The sequence below is a fragment of the Homalodisca vitripennis genome, chromosome 4 (genome assembly GCF_021130785.1).
Source record: "Homalodisca vitripennis isolate AUS2020 chromosome 4, UT_GWSS_2.1, whole genome shotgun sequence".
Classification (NCBI taxonomy): Eukaryota; Metazoa; Arthropoda; class Insecta; order Hemiptera; family Cicadellidae; genus Homalodisca; species Homalodisca vitripennis.
The window spans coordinates 29,052,175-29,065,966 of NC_060210.1; the positions used below are offsets into that span (position 1 = coordinate 29,052,175).

General features: G+C 32.3%; 1 protein-coding gene across 2 annotated transcripts in view; it reads left to right on the top strand.

Annotated features, from left to right (window-relative positions):
- Positions 1-13,792, top strand: part of LOC124359085 (growth hormone secretagogue receptor type 1-like) — a 459,143-nt gene that overhangs the window by 151,481 nt on the left and 293,870 nt on the right. The gene's annotated exons all lie outside the window — the stretch shown is intronic.

The following is a 13,792-nucleotide window of genomic DNA, read 5'->3' on the forward strand; positions in this document are numbered from 1 at the left end:
GCAATAAAAGTAGTTTTATAAGTGGTATTGAAACATACTTTTACTATTATCCTACAGTTGTATAAGCTGTGATGTGGCATATGCAAAGTAACTTTATTCTGCCTTTCGTAGAATGGAAAACAAATTAAATGCAAACAAGTTTATCTCAACAAAAGCTTCAACGACAATATTTATTTAGGTTTCAATCAGAAGAAACATTTCAATAAATCCAACAGATGAGTTGGTATTTGAATCATTTAAAAAGAATATATTTTAAGTATTCAACAGAGAACATAGAGGTTCCTTGTTTTTGGAAGTTTTCTCACTTAAAAAATATGTTCTCCTACAACTCTCAATTATTTTAAACATCAGGTGTATAAAAATATCTAAAATATTAATAATAAGCATTTAAGTTCAAAGTTAACTCATAGTAAATTGATAGTAATCTGATGTTAGTCAGCTTCTTTGTATTTTAAATACTGACTTTAATTTTAATATTTGTATTTTTGTTTTCATATTTCCTTCAGGAATACAGGAAGTAAGGAACACTTGCAGATAAACTATCAAAGGTCAACACCTTTGTTTTATCGTTTCAAAATAAATTAAGAGTAACAATTCTAAACGTTCTTATTTTTGTATCATTTTCTAAAACCTTGTGTAAGAACTTGAAATATGGCTTTTTATTTGAGAAAGAGGACTATTACCCAATAATGTGCTCAGTGGTCCGAGAGACACCCAATCAACTAAACAGAGACAATTTGAATTTAATGTCGGTAACGAACTTCTTATTCAATGTACTGATTATATTGGATACTTGGACACGCTTACGCGTATTGAAATTTGATGATACAACACTCCAGGGAACTCTGGCACTATACTTCTCTAGTTGACTCCAAATTGACCTGAGACGTAAAAATGGAGGTCTAGTCAGTTTGGGGGTTACAGTGTTAAAGCCTTATCAAGAAAATGAGGAAGATCAATCCCAAGTATTACAGGAAAAATAATTCTAAACAAACATTAAGCCTAAGGGGTCAGTACGGACCCTATAATACCAGAATACTAGTTTATAAACAAACGTAATATAATATACTACTAGTATATTACTATATATATATATATATATATATATATATATATATATATATATATATATAATGTTCCGGATATCTATAAGTTAATACAACACTTAACACAAAAACAGAATCAATATTTAACTAAGAAGTTGTAAGAAACTAACAAGTTGGCCTCGGAAGTAAATATATACTGTAGATATATATTATATATGTATATATATATATATATATATATATATATATATATATATATATATATATATATACAGTAGAGTCCCGTTAATCCGACCTAATTGGGACCGAGCCCTATTCGGATTATGTGATTGTTCGGATTAGCCAGAATTACAGAAAAATACGGTTTTAAACTTGAGAATGGGTCTATTTTGTTATAGAAGTATCAACATTGTTTATTAAAACATGTTTTCTGACTGTTGCATTGTATTTCTTCTGACAAATAAACGTGTTTGCGAATACTAAGCATATTTACCGTATTTAGTGTGAGAGTTCTATTGTTAAGCAATGTGAGCGTACTGCATATAGTACGGGTCCACGCGCTACGGGACGACGAGAACCTGGGTGATAAAGGAGGGTTGGTGCCACACGCAGACGGTGCAGCAGCGCTTAACCTTGCACTACGATACTTAGAGCAACAGGATACTGCTACACTTTCCTATATCATGTTTATGACACGATGGCGAAACTACGCGTCATCCAATATACTCTCTTCAATGCGACAGAAGACAATAACTGAATTTATGTCTTTTAACAATTAATATTGCACTCAATAATAATATCAGTACTGTACGTCCAATTTTTGTTTGATTTCACTTCTTAATACAGTAATTTAACTCATACTTAACCTATAAGTTTCAATTTGGTACGTATTTAACTTCATTATTTATGTACTGTACCGTACACAATTTGTCTTAATAAAATACTATATGTCTATTTAATTAAAGTTTTCTTTGTTTATGTACGAAATGATGCACCCATTTTCATTTTTTAAGTAATTAGTTCCTATAACTATTCATTATCGTTATAAATAATTCCTCCTGGACCTGTTCGGATTAACCGACGTTCGGATTACACGTGACCGGATTAGCGGGACTCCACTTTATATATATATATATATATATATATATATATATATATATATATATATATATATATATAAAGTAAAGTAAACACGAAAGACAATTTTATGTGATTACAAAAGAAAACATAGATGCAAAAAAACCCAAAAAATTACCCCCAAAAAAACCTTATTTACCCTTAAAAAATCTTAGGATACATAGTCAGAATATGTGTACGTAAATTTTAAGCAAGGCGATTCGTTTCCTACAGTTATACATCAAAATTGTAGGAATAATTTTGTTATTACATGACCAAATATAAAATTACTGTTATTTATTAATTTCCGATCATAAACTGCGAGTGTAAATATTATACTCACATTGTTTCCTATTTTTCCCCAATCCCTAAGCCAGTTCAAGATGGTACAGTATTCCTTAATCTGACTAAATTTATTTTCACCAAGTTTCAAGTTATTTTTTTACCATGTAACATATCTTGGAAAAGATACAAATATTTCCTTCCTTAGGTTATTTTTACGAAATTAACTCGGACAAGTTACAATGTTACTGAACCATACCTGTTGTCAGAATCAACCATGATGTTCGCCACCCCCCACACAGTAATGGATTTTATCTCATACCTCTAGGCTGCCATTCCCAGTAAACCACGTTTACATATTACTATTTATTTATTTAGAAGTGGTGTAATCTTTAACTGAATCTTTTCTACTTCAAAAGTTTAGTATTGTTAAAGTAGGATTCATTACTTAACTACTCGTATAATTATCATATTAAAGGTATGGGGTAGTAGCAATCGATTAAGGATCGTCGTTACGAAACAGTTGTAACACGACGACAACAGAGTCGTCTAAGCGTGTTATTGTTCAGTATTCGCACATAAGTGGACGACAACATAACTCTTAAGTGGAAGGACAAGCAGATTTATGAGGAACTCTGGAACAGCGCCGGTCTATTTGTCACTTTGAGCTAATTCCACAGACACTCCGATGACAGATTAAATGTGTACAACGCTATTCTCGAACATTACGTCATTAAGACGTTAAGTTGTTGGTCTTTCATTCGTCCAACTATTAGATTGGTGTCACCTCTAGGTTACGTTTACGTTTTCGAAACACCTATTGCGAAACGTAGGCTTATTAGCAGATGTGATGAAAAACGTAAACAAGGTTTCCGTAAAATATAGAACTAGTGGCATACTTTTATTTGATTTTAGGAAAATGACCTACTACTAATATTTTGACACTATGATTTGTTTGGTTCATTACAAAAGAGCGTTTTATGTTATTTTATATGTTAGTTGTGCTTAAGGATATATAAATAATCAATTATAGATAAAATCAATATATATAATATCATGTTCCGGAACAAATGTTTTGATGTATAAAGCAGGTGTATCGGGTATTATGGACATTTGAATAAATACGTTGACTTAAATTCCCCACTTTAATCTTTTCTGTTTACGGTTTTGTCAAATATTGCAAAAACTTTACAGGTATAGATATAAGTTTATGTATTATAATATATTTCCCAGGGAAGCAAGGTTTTTTATACTAGTTACAGTATATGTATTTGTTGTTACATAATATTCGTTAGTAACCAGAAAATCTAGCCTTGACGATTACGTGCACATTACAATCGTATCCCAAACGCGCTAAAGTTATATTTTGCGGAGATGTGTAATAAGTCTCTTTAACGATGAATTATAATATGGGCTGAATATAGTTTTACCTTTTAGCAATAACAATTTCCAGTAATCAAAAGATGGGAAGAAAGAAGAATTTAAAGAAAAATCCATCGGATATTGAAATTTAATTACATAACCTAAAAGTCACTTCTAATAAAAGACTAAATAGTCATTCCAGCAGCCACAATCTCATTTCAGGTCATCAGATTTCAGAGGAATGACACACCATACGTCACCGGGTGTGCAGACAAAAAGGATGATAATGATTAGCAGTTCTGGACGAAGACTGGAGATTGGCCGTACTGAGATTGGACTTACTGGATGAACTCTCCTTCTCCTATCTCTACAAAACATTTAATCATGCAGCTTCCTGTAGCACCAACGTTTTACAAGGGGTCAGGAAGAGTATAAAACATAAATTAAAAAGCAATATAATCAGAACCAAAAAAAAAAAAACAATTGCTATATCCAGACTTTCAAGGTCTCCTCCATTATACGATTAATCAAGAAATATAAAACTAATACCATTCTAGTTGATATAGAAACATGTGTACTGAAAATGGCATCCCCGACTGACAGCTACGAAACTCGATAATATAGTGAAAATTCTCGTTATACTTAGCTGACGGTAATGAAAATGAAACACGCAGGACACCTGGTTTACAGATAAGTAGAGAAAACCGATATTATAGCTTTAATAGTTTATTTTGTATTATTTTGCAAACATAATATTGACGTATTATAAATTTTATTTCATAGAAATACATTCAGAATTTGGTGGATAAAACTGCAAAGTTAAAACAACACTGTCCGTATATTTGGGAAAACAATTTAGTCACTTCTCCCATTAGTAAAAATAACTCTTAGTTGGTTGCTTCTTCTTCAGATTTGAGCATAACACGATGTAAGCTTCCCCCCGCATTCTCTTTTATTTGGATTTCCCTCATCTGTATGAACTATTTCAAAAGCTTTGCTGATTTGAGTACTTTTTTCCAGTTTGACATTCGAATTCATCAATTTAAGAGCGACTGACAAAACAAGTGTATTTTAAGACCTGTGGAACATTCAGCATTCTTGACAATGTTGAGAACTTGTTCACTTATGAATATCTCGAAGGATAACACCATTTAGGCTACCATTGTCAATAATGGTCTGTATATTACTGCGTGTGACTCACTGACGCCTTTAATCTGTTATTTAATTTATATATAATAATGTTTATGTGTTATTTCGTGTTTCAATTTCATTTTAAATATTTGGATTGAGCTTTTTATAGAACAAAAATTTCTGGGAAGTGATATATACTAAAACAGAAGTATTTTATTATTTAGTTAGAGAACTTCTACAATGAAAGTTTTGGATGAACAAGAAAAGGGATACAGACAAATGTTTTCATAAGCACAGCGTTGTGTGACGTCAGTGTTATACAAAAGCAGGATTTTCACTCAGGTGTTTTCTACTTTCATTGGATTTTCAGCTGATTTAATTGAAGTATGTAATCCTTTCATAAGTTTAAAGTGAAATTTAACAAACGAACTCGGCTTTACGTTGAACGGGGGGCTTTATTCGTTAGCCTAAATAAAGAATTTAATGTGTTTGACCTCTTGGACATCATGCTTGTTAATGCATTGGTATATTTACGAACTAGTATCCCTCCAAAACTTGCACACAAAATACTCATATTATGTTGAAAATGAAAATGAATGAAAATGAAAATTCGTTTATTTAAACAGGCAAAGTTAGGGCCTCATGGCCCTTTCTTACACTTAACCTGTATGAACAATAATTATTATCAAATATTAAACAAATTAATATTAACACTAATCTACCTCACTAAATACATTAAATTAAACATTAATCTAAACACTAAAAAATTATTAATATGATACTTAAAAAAAAAAACAAATAAAAATATAACTATACAATCATAACACAAAATAATATTACAACTTCCATTTTTAATGAGAACCAAAAACTATAATTAATACCTAATAACAATAATTTATAAATATATAATAAGCATATTTTAGAAATAAATAATATATATGGTGTTTTATCTCACTCACACTCCTCACACACAATGCCAGCACCACACCCACAGACCCTTAGGACGGACCCGCCCCGACCAACCGTTCATGGTACAAACGTCTCAGTGCAGCCACAAAACTATATTAGCATATTAGCTTTGCTAATGGAATTTATCGATCGTCTTACCGAGATGTTAGGTATCTAAACGTAGTTTTATATACAAATTTGGTATTAACCTAAAGCTCTTACACTCTATATATGAATTTTGTAAATTTTATTACCCTATGAAAATATTATTTTTTGTTTAACACAATGTGTTGCTCAAGGAGTCATTCTCAATGCACTAACCACCTATCATATGATTGGTTATAACATTAGCTTAATTTTAAATGATCTCTTTATGATAGCTTACACTTGATTTATATTAAACTAGCTGTTTCCCGCGGCTTCGCACGCGTCTCTTAAGCTTTGCCCGTATATTTCTTTGCCTTCAAATAGTGTTTGGATATTTTAATATACGTAACTACTGTGTTGTAATTGCAGTTTATAATGTGCAGGCGCTTTGATAACTTTTATATCTTGCAGTACAGCCTGGTGGTTAGTTACATCAATGGGCATTGCGTATAAACCTTCTACATAGAAAAATACAAATTTTCATAGTGATCGGTCCAATAGTTTCTGAGTCTATAAAGGACAAACAAACAAACATTCATTTTTATATATTATGATTGCAGAAACAGTTTAAACAAAATTTGTCGTTTCTCTTAAGCTTACTCTATGCTTTAAAACTATAAGTGTAAAGAAATTTATATATAAATATATTTTTTGTCGCATTATATATGTTTACAAAGAACAGCTGATTAAAAATTTGAAAAGACTCTTTCACTTAATAACATATGTTTGCTGCAATGCATTTCTTACGGGTATTTCTGTAACCAGTGGGGCGGAATCCTGAATCGGGAAAGGGATAAAAAGTATCCTATAACCTTCTACAGATCAAGACGAACAAATTAAAAAAAAAAATTAGGCGAATCCGTCCAGCCGTTTGTGAGTGATGCTGTTACACACGAACAGTTTCATTTTTATATATATATAGATAGATAAGAAATTATGTAAGTTACTCTTATTACATTATTATAACAGTTTCAGAAATGTCTCAATTCAGTTGTTAATAACGATTAATCCAACTCTAACCAAACTTTTATTTTATTTACACACAAACATGTCATATAATATTTTCAAGCGTATCAATAAGAGTGTTGTATAGAGCTATCCCAATGACCGATATCCGAAATAAAACATACACTGACTTAATAATTTTACAGTATATATAATATAAACGGAATACTATAATGTAAACAAGAGTGTATAATACAGCGTGTATAAAACATGTAGCTACATCACGGAGACAGTTTCAATTTACAGAGGCGCGCCCGTGGGGTAATACATGTGTCTGATGTGTATCGCATTTATAAAGTGTTCCGTGGGACACTCGCTTTGCGAGAAAAATTTCTCTAAATCTTTTAGCTGGTTGTGTATTTATTAAATCTGTGTTTGTGTGTGTTGTGTGCCAGCTCAACGAAAAGGAAGTATGTTTTGAATATAGATAACAATGTAGACATAAGAACGGGATGAAGCTAGTTGTGTATTTATTAAATCTGTGTTTGTGTGTGTTGTGTGCCAGCTCAACGAAAAGGAAGTATGTTTTGAATATAGATACACCTAAAACGTCTCAATGTAGACATAAGAACGGGATGAAGCTGGTTGTATATTTATTAAATCTGTGTTTGTGTGTGTTGTGTGCCAGCTCAACGAAAAGGAAGTATGTTTTGAATATACCCAACAATGACAACATACCCGCGTCCTTCATAAAGACGGGATGAAGGATATAGGTATTTCAGAAACGCAACACGGTGTAGCTGTGTGTTGCAGTGAAATTGCCTTATTTGCTAGCACTTGAGTCATTAATTACGTCTGCAACATTAGTGCACGCAATTATAGTTAGACTCTTAAGAGAGGAGATTAGCGCCTTGATTTTGCTGGTATACAAAGAGACCAGGGGTCGTCTCTTGACTCATCTACAGTAGCTATATCCAAAATACCTTCAGTTCTGACATATTTTTACCAATCAAATTCACGAAAAATGGTAGTTAGACTAATTGTAGCACCTGAAGCTCTGTTTATCAACTTGGTTCTACTACCACAGTGCAATAACAGCCCCAAAGGATTGTAACCTAAGCAAGAAGGGTTTAAGGACTGAATTCTTCGTTCTCTGACAACCAGGTTCCACGTCATCTGATCGGAGTGGAATATATTACCCTAATTGCTCTTTGCATGAGGTTTGCTTCATTTACACTCAACACCAATTAGTGTCAATCCTAGGTGAACTGGCTAATTGCCGTATTTATCGTCATCGAACCAGGCAGTTAATTAGAATCTACTGACTGGAACGTATACTGACTCTTCAAACTTTCTCTTATCATCGACTCAAAAAGTGCTGGATAAAAAGTATGTGAAAGTTTTGCCCGGTGTGATGTTCAATGAATAATTCAATATTGATGGCTATTGTTGATCACAAATTAACAGCACATGTCGCTAAAAAGGTTTTTCAACAACAAAGATACAGTACCATTCGCTGACGGTCAAGACATTCAGTAAAGACTTTTTTTAACGGTGTGCTGCGTTTTAACCATTGTCCATCTTGTAGGGGAATGAAATAAATAGTTTGTTTGAGGTAGGAGTATTTTTACCATTTTAACGGAGTGAAAACCAGTGTAATTTAAAAATGTCGACTATTTGCCATTTAATTAATTTGATTTCTAAGTGATATCTATAATGAAACTATTTATATAAGTTTGACCTTTGATAATTACGTCTGACATATTTTTATCCCTTGGTTAACACATCAAAGTAAACACCATTACCAAAACCATATCTAAACCAGAATATAAAAATAACTGAACAAGTCTATTGTTAATTATAGAAACCGGATTCTAGATGGGAATGCACTCAAACATCAATCTGACACGATTAGGTGCTGTACAGATTATTTGTGTAACGTTTGTCGAAACTTTATTCTCTACAGCGAGACCGAAATATTTGAAGATCTCTAATTGTTATGTTAACTGTTATTGAACGCTCTGTGAACAAGACAACTTACATGAGAGGTTTTACTATTATTACAGAATATATATTAATTTGTTTATGTAATAATAGATGTAATAATCTGTGATTCAATGTTTATTGAAATTAAAATATGGCTATTGCCATTTATACAATTTAATGTAAATAAAAAAAAGTCGTTTGACAGGTATTTGGTCTTCCGATCATATGTTAGTTTGCTTATTCAAACGCATATGTGACAGATACGGCCAAATACAAAATAATTGAATCGGAAAAAAGTAAGCGATTTGTGGTGTAATGGTAGCACATTCACCCGGCAAGTGAGAGATCCGGGTTCGACTCCCGGCGGAGCAAGTACTTTTTGTGATTCAATGTTTATTGAAATTAAAATAAGGCTATTGCCATTTATACAATTTAATGTAAATAAAAAAAGTCGTTTGACAGGTATTTGGTCTTCCGATCATATGTTAGTTTGCTTATTTAAACGCATATGTGACAGATGCGGCCAAATACAAAATAATTGAATCGGAAAAAGTAAGCGCTCTGTGGTGTAATGGTAGCACATTCACCCAGCAAGTGAGAGATCCGGGTTTGACTCCCGGCGGAGCAAGTACTTTTTGTGATTCAATGTTTATTGAAATTAGAATATCTATTAAGATACATTTAGTCATAAATAATTTCCAAACTCATTTTAAGTACTGTTTCTGATAGTACGATTAAGTGGTATGGCACATATAGGGGAATCGTTGTACACAGTCCTGCTACAGTGTTGGTACTAATACAATAAATGAAATATTTTATACAACTACTAAAATAATTTTGTTTTAATGTAGGCGTATTCCCTGGTCTTTGACATAGAAACATGATATTTCGTTCAGGTAACTTTTACTAGTTGTAAATCAACCTCTGATCTCTGCAGTTCGACACCTCTGTTGTCAAGTTGTCTTTTTGTCTTCCGCTCACAAACAGTTTCTAACGAGTCTCAAGTGAAACGCTGTCCACAGTCCCTCGGTCAGGGACCAACAGAAATGTTGGTTTTATCCTGGCAAGCCTCTGTTAATGAGCTGCCACCGGCTTCCCGTGTTTGACGGATGATCGTGGCCCGGCCCGACGCACACCTAATCCTGTCGGGCACGGCGAGGCGAGGTGGCCGGCGGCGGCGAAGCGGGTGGTGGGGATAATCTGGACATCAGAAGAATAACAGTGTCGAAATAAGAATTAATCATTTCAAACGAGAAATTAATCGCTCCAAAACGTGTTCGGAGCAGTCTAGAGGAGAATACTTATCAAGGGGATTTATATCACATTCACCTCAGTAAAACGTTTGTGCTGTCAATTACTTCCTCATAAAATCAATATTACGAAATGTTTAATCTGGTTTATTGCAAATGTTGAACTCAAAAACGAAATAATATTGGTTTATATTATATGAATACAGTGTTTAATAGTATATAACGTTTTCTAATCTTAACAGATCTTTAGTTTGAAACCATTTAGTCTAACAACGTTGTCATAATACCAAATATTTGTATTATTACCAATCTTTTGAGTTAGATTACACATCACGACATATCAGATTCAAAAGTGTTGTACATACGTACAATCTTAAGATGAATGAATGAATTGATTTTATTTCCCAAATATATGTACAATATTACAATCCAAACTGTACTATTAACTTCTAAAAAAATTTTATTACATTACCGAACGAAGTTTGAAATGTGAACAACGAATAAGAAATAATCATCATAGAATAAACATCATAAAAATAACATCATGTATAAAAACATTGTCCTCGGGAAATGAGCCTGCATGGGCTATGATGCCTGTGCGCAGACTCGAGTTGCTCACGCCTGAAGAAATAACGGATTGGATATAAATAAAAAAAAATGAATATAAAATACAATACAAAATAATACACTATTATATAATATATAATAATATTATACATACACATACATACGTGAGTATGGAATGAATATATTAAAAGGAAAAAAACCGTGTAATTTTAATATGTACCTGTTTTAAAGAATTGAATATTATTAATTTTAAAAACCTCTACATATTAGCAACAAGGGTAATAAGCAGGGTCACCGCAGATTATAATGGGGTAGTGATAATGAATAATGATGGGACAGGAGTGGTGGCTGTTCACATGTCAAACTGTCCGCCCGTAATTCGTAGACAACACTGCCTCGGCCTCCTCAATAGACAATGATAATAACCACTGGTTAACTTTCCTTTTAAAGATAATTGTAGAAATTTCGTTGAAAAAACTAAAATTTGGAAACTGTTTACTGTAGAACGAGCATAGTTGTCTCACACAGCATCTGGGACCACAGACAAAGAAATTGAGGTTGTAAGAACTACTGTAATTTTCAAAAGATTTTAATATTTAAACTTAAAGGTAGAAAATAACTCGTTTTATTGTATTAGCTTACTATGCCCTATTACCTCTCTTAAACCTTTTAGACACTCTACGATATCTATCACTTTTCGGTATCTTAAGCAAATTGCCACCCAAATAAACTAATTCCATTAAAGTTAACGAAATACCCCTTTTTGTGTTTTTTTATATTATTATTTAGTGTGTTAATAATTATGAACACCGAATGCCGTAGATAGATGTATTTTATGTTTTAAAGCGAATTGTAATATAAAGTACAATGGGTACAGCAAAAGCCATTGTGTAACTTCCCTGTGAGAATGTTCAGGAGCAGCGCATTACTAGATTGATTGTTAGGTATAGTTTACTGCGGAGTATTATTGTTAGAGTAGACGAGGCTCTTAATATTTCTTGTTGCAATCTGTTGCGGTGGGGGATCGTACTTCTGTCTGTTTTACTGAGAGAAGCTGGACAGAGCAAAGTGCCCCTTCTTTAAAGGTAGTCTAACTGAGATAATGTCTTCAATTTCTCTAACGGTGGATATATCTAACGGGGATTAACGCAGGAGGCGGCTTGATCTCGACCTTCATCCATCCTGAATCTTTGTCATCATTGCAAAGGCTCTTATAGGACTAAATGCAATGATAGCATTCCTCAGCTTCTTGTGCTAAGTGAACACAAAATATGATGAATTAAATAAAAATATGTATTGTGCCTTACTACTGAACTTCTTGCGATAAGCCCCGCCTTTTGTGAGGTGTGGTCTAACTATAATTTCACAAAATCGCTATTTTATCTGCTAACGATACAAGGTGCATTTGAGTATCGACTCAGTCTATACCATGGAGCCTCTGGTCTTGACTTACTTGTTAATTTATATAAATCTACCAGTTCATAATCTAAAACACCGTATCCACAAACCAATGTCCTGGTTATCGGAAATTAAATTGTGTTAAATTTAAAATGTGGCGCTAAAAAGTGTTTCATAAACACAACTTAAAACTTTTCAGACATGATTCATAACAATAACACGACTCTTCTCTTTAGATAAAACATTTTTAAACTTTTGAAAAAGTTATACAGTTTATTCTTTCGTTTTATTCATGATCTCGCTAGGATAGCATAGTAACTTTACTGATATTGAGTATAGTTTCCATGGCTTACATCATAATTATTATATTTTTTCTTTCATGTACATATCAGTACCACTGTTGTTGGTTATGACTTCAAGAAGATGAGAACTGAAAAACTACTTTAAAGGGTTTTAAATGTATTGTACCTAAAGACTTTTCTGAACAATGAATTTGGCCTTTTAAGTTTTTTTCCCAAAAACTATGTTATTTTTACCTACAATTATATGTAGTTCCATAAGTGCTTGAATTATTGTAACCAAGTTTTGGTCGATATGAAATATTTTACTCTCAGTAGTGTATAACCTTTTAATGTATAATATTTATTATTTTTTTGTTATAAACCTATAATATTAAAATTAAACCATTGTTTAATGAGAGACATTATACTGACCTAAGGTCTGGTTTATATCAAAGCAATAGTAGCTATTGTTCTGGTTTGGACATGACAGTCAGTGAATGGAAAACCTCTTAAAACCCCATAACCTAGTATTTGGGTTTCGCGCCCGCTGCTGTGCTATAATTGAACGCCAGAAGAAGATAAACTAATGTTAATTAATCATGCATAACTATGAAACGCTATCTGTGAAATAGGTTAAAATTAATAAAGATGTATTGATAATGTAATGAAGGTGTAAACATATCTATCGTAAAGAGTTAGATATGTATAGTATACCGTCACCGATACAGCGGAACAGAATCAATTTGGCGGTGGGTGGTATTATAAATAAATTCGTTTACTATACATAGATTAAAGTGCTGCTGAGGTATATCAAAGCTTTGGGTCATTATTAAAGAACTCTAAGAAGGAGATGAACAAGCAAATACAATTCTAAGCATCTGTAAAATTATTATAAATTTCATAAAGTGGGCACGTCACTGAATTTATGTTTATGTAATTGAATAATCGTAATATCGAATAATATCACAGTCGTATTATGCCAACCACTGTATTAGATATACGTTTATATTTAATTTTATTAAAATGTAATGATGCTCATTTTAAAACATATAACAGGTTACTATCAACAACTATGGCCTTTCACATTCGTAAATTATGCATTTACGTAGAATTTTTTCTGTGGTTATAAGTTAACTAATCATGATCTATTACGTCAGATATTAGACTGCAATATTTGAGTAAAATAAATAAATTACAATTGTTATAGGATTTTGCATTGTAATTTATAACTAAAGACATTCTTATATTTTTCGTAATAATTAAAATATTAAGAAACGCTATGATCTGACTATAATCTGACAATTTGATATTTTATTGACATTATAAGCCTTTT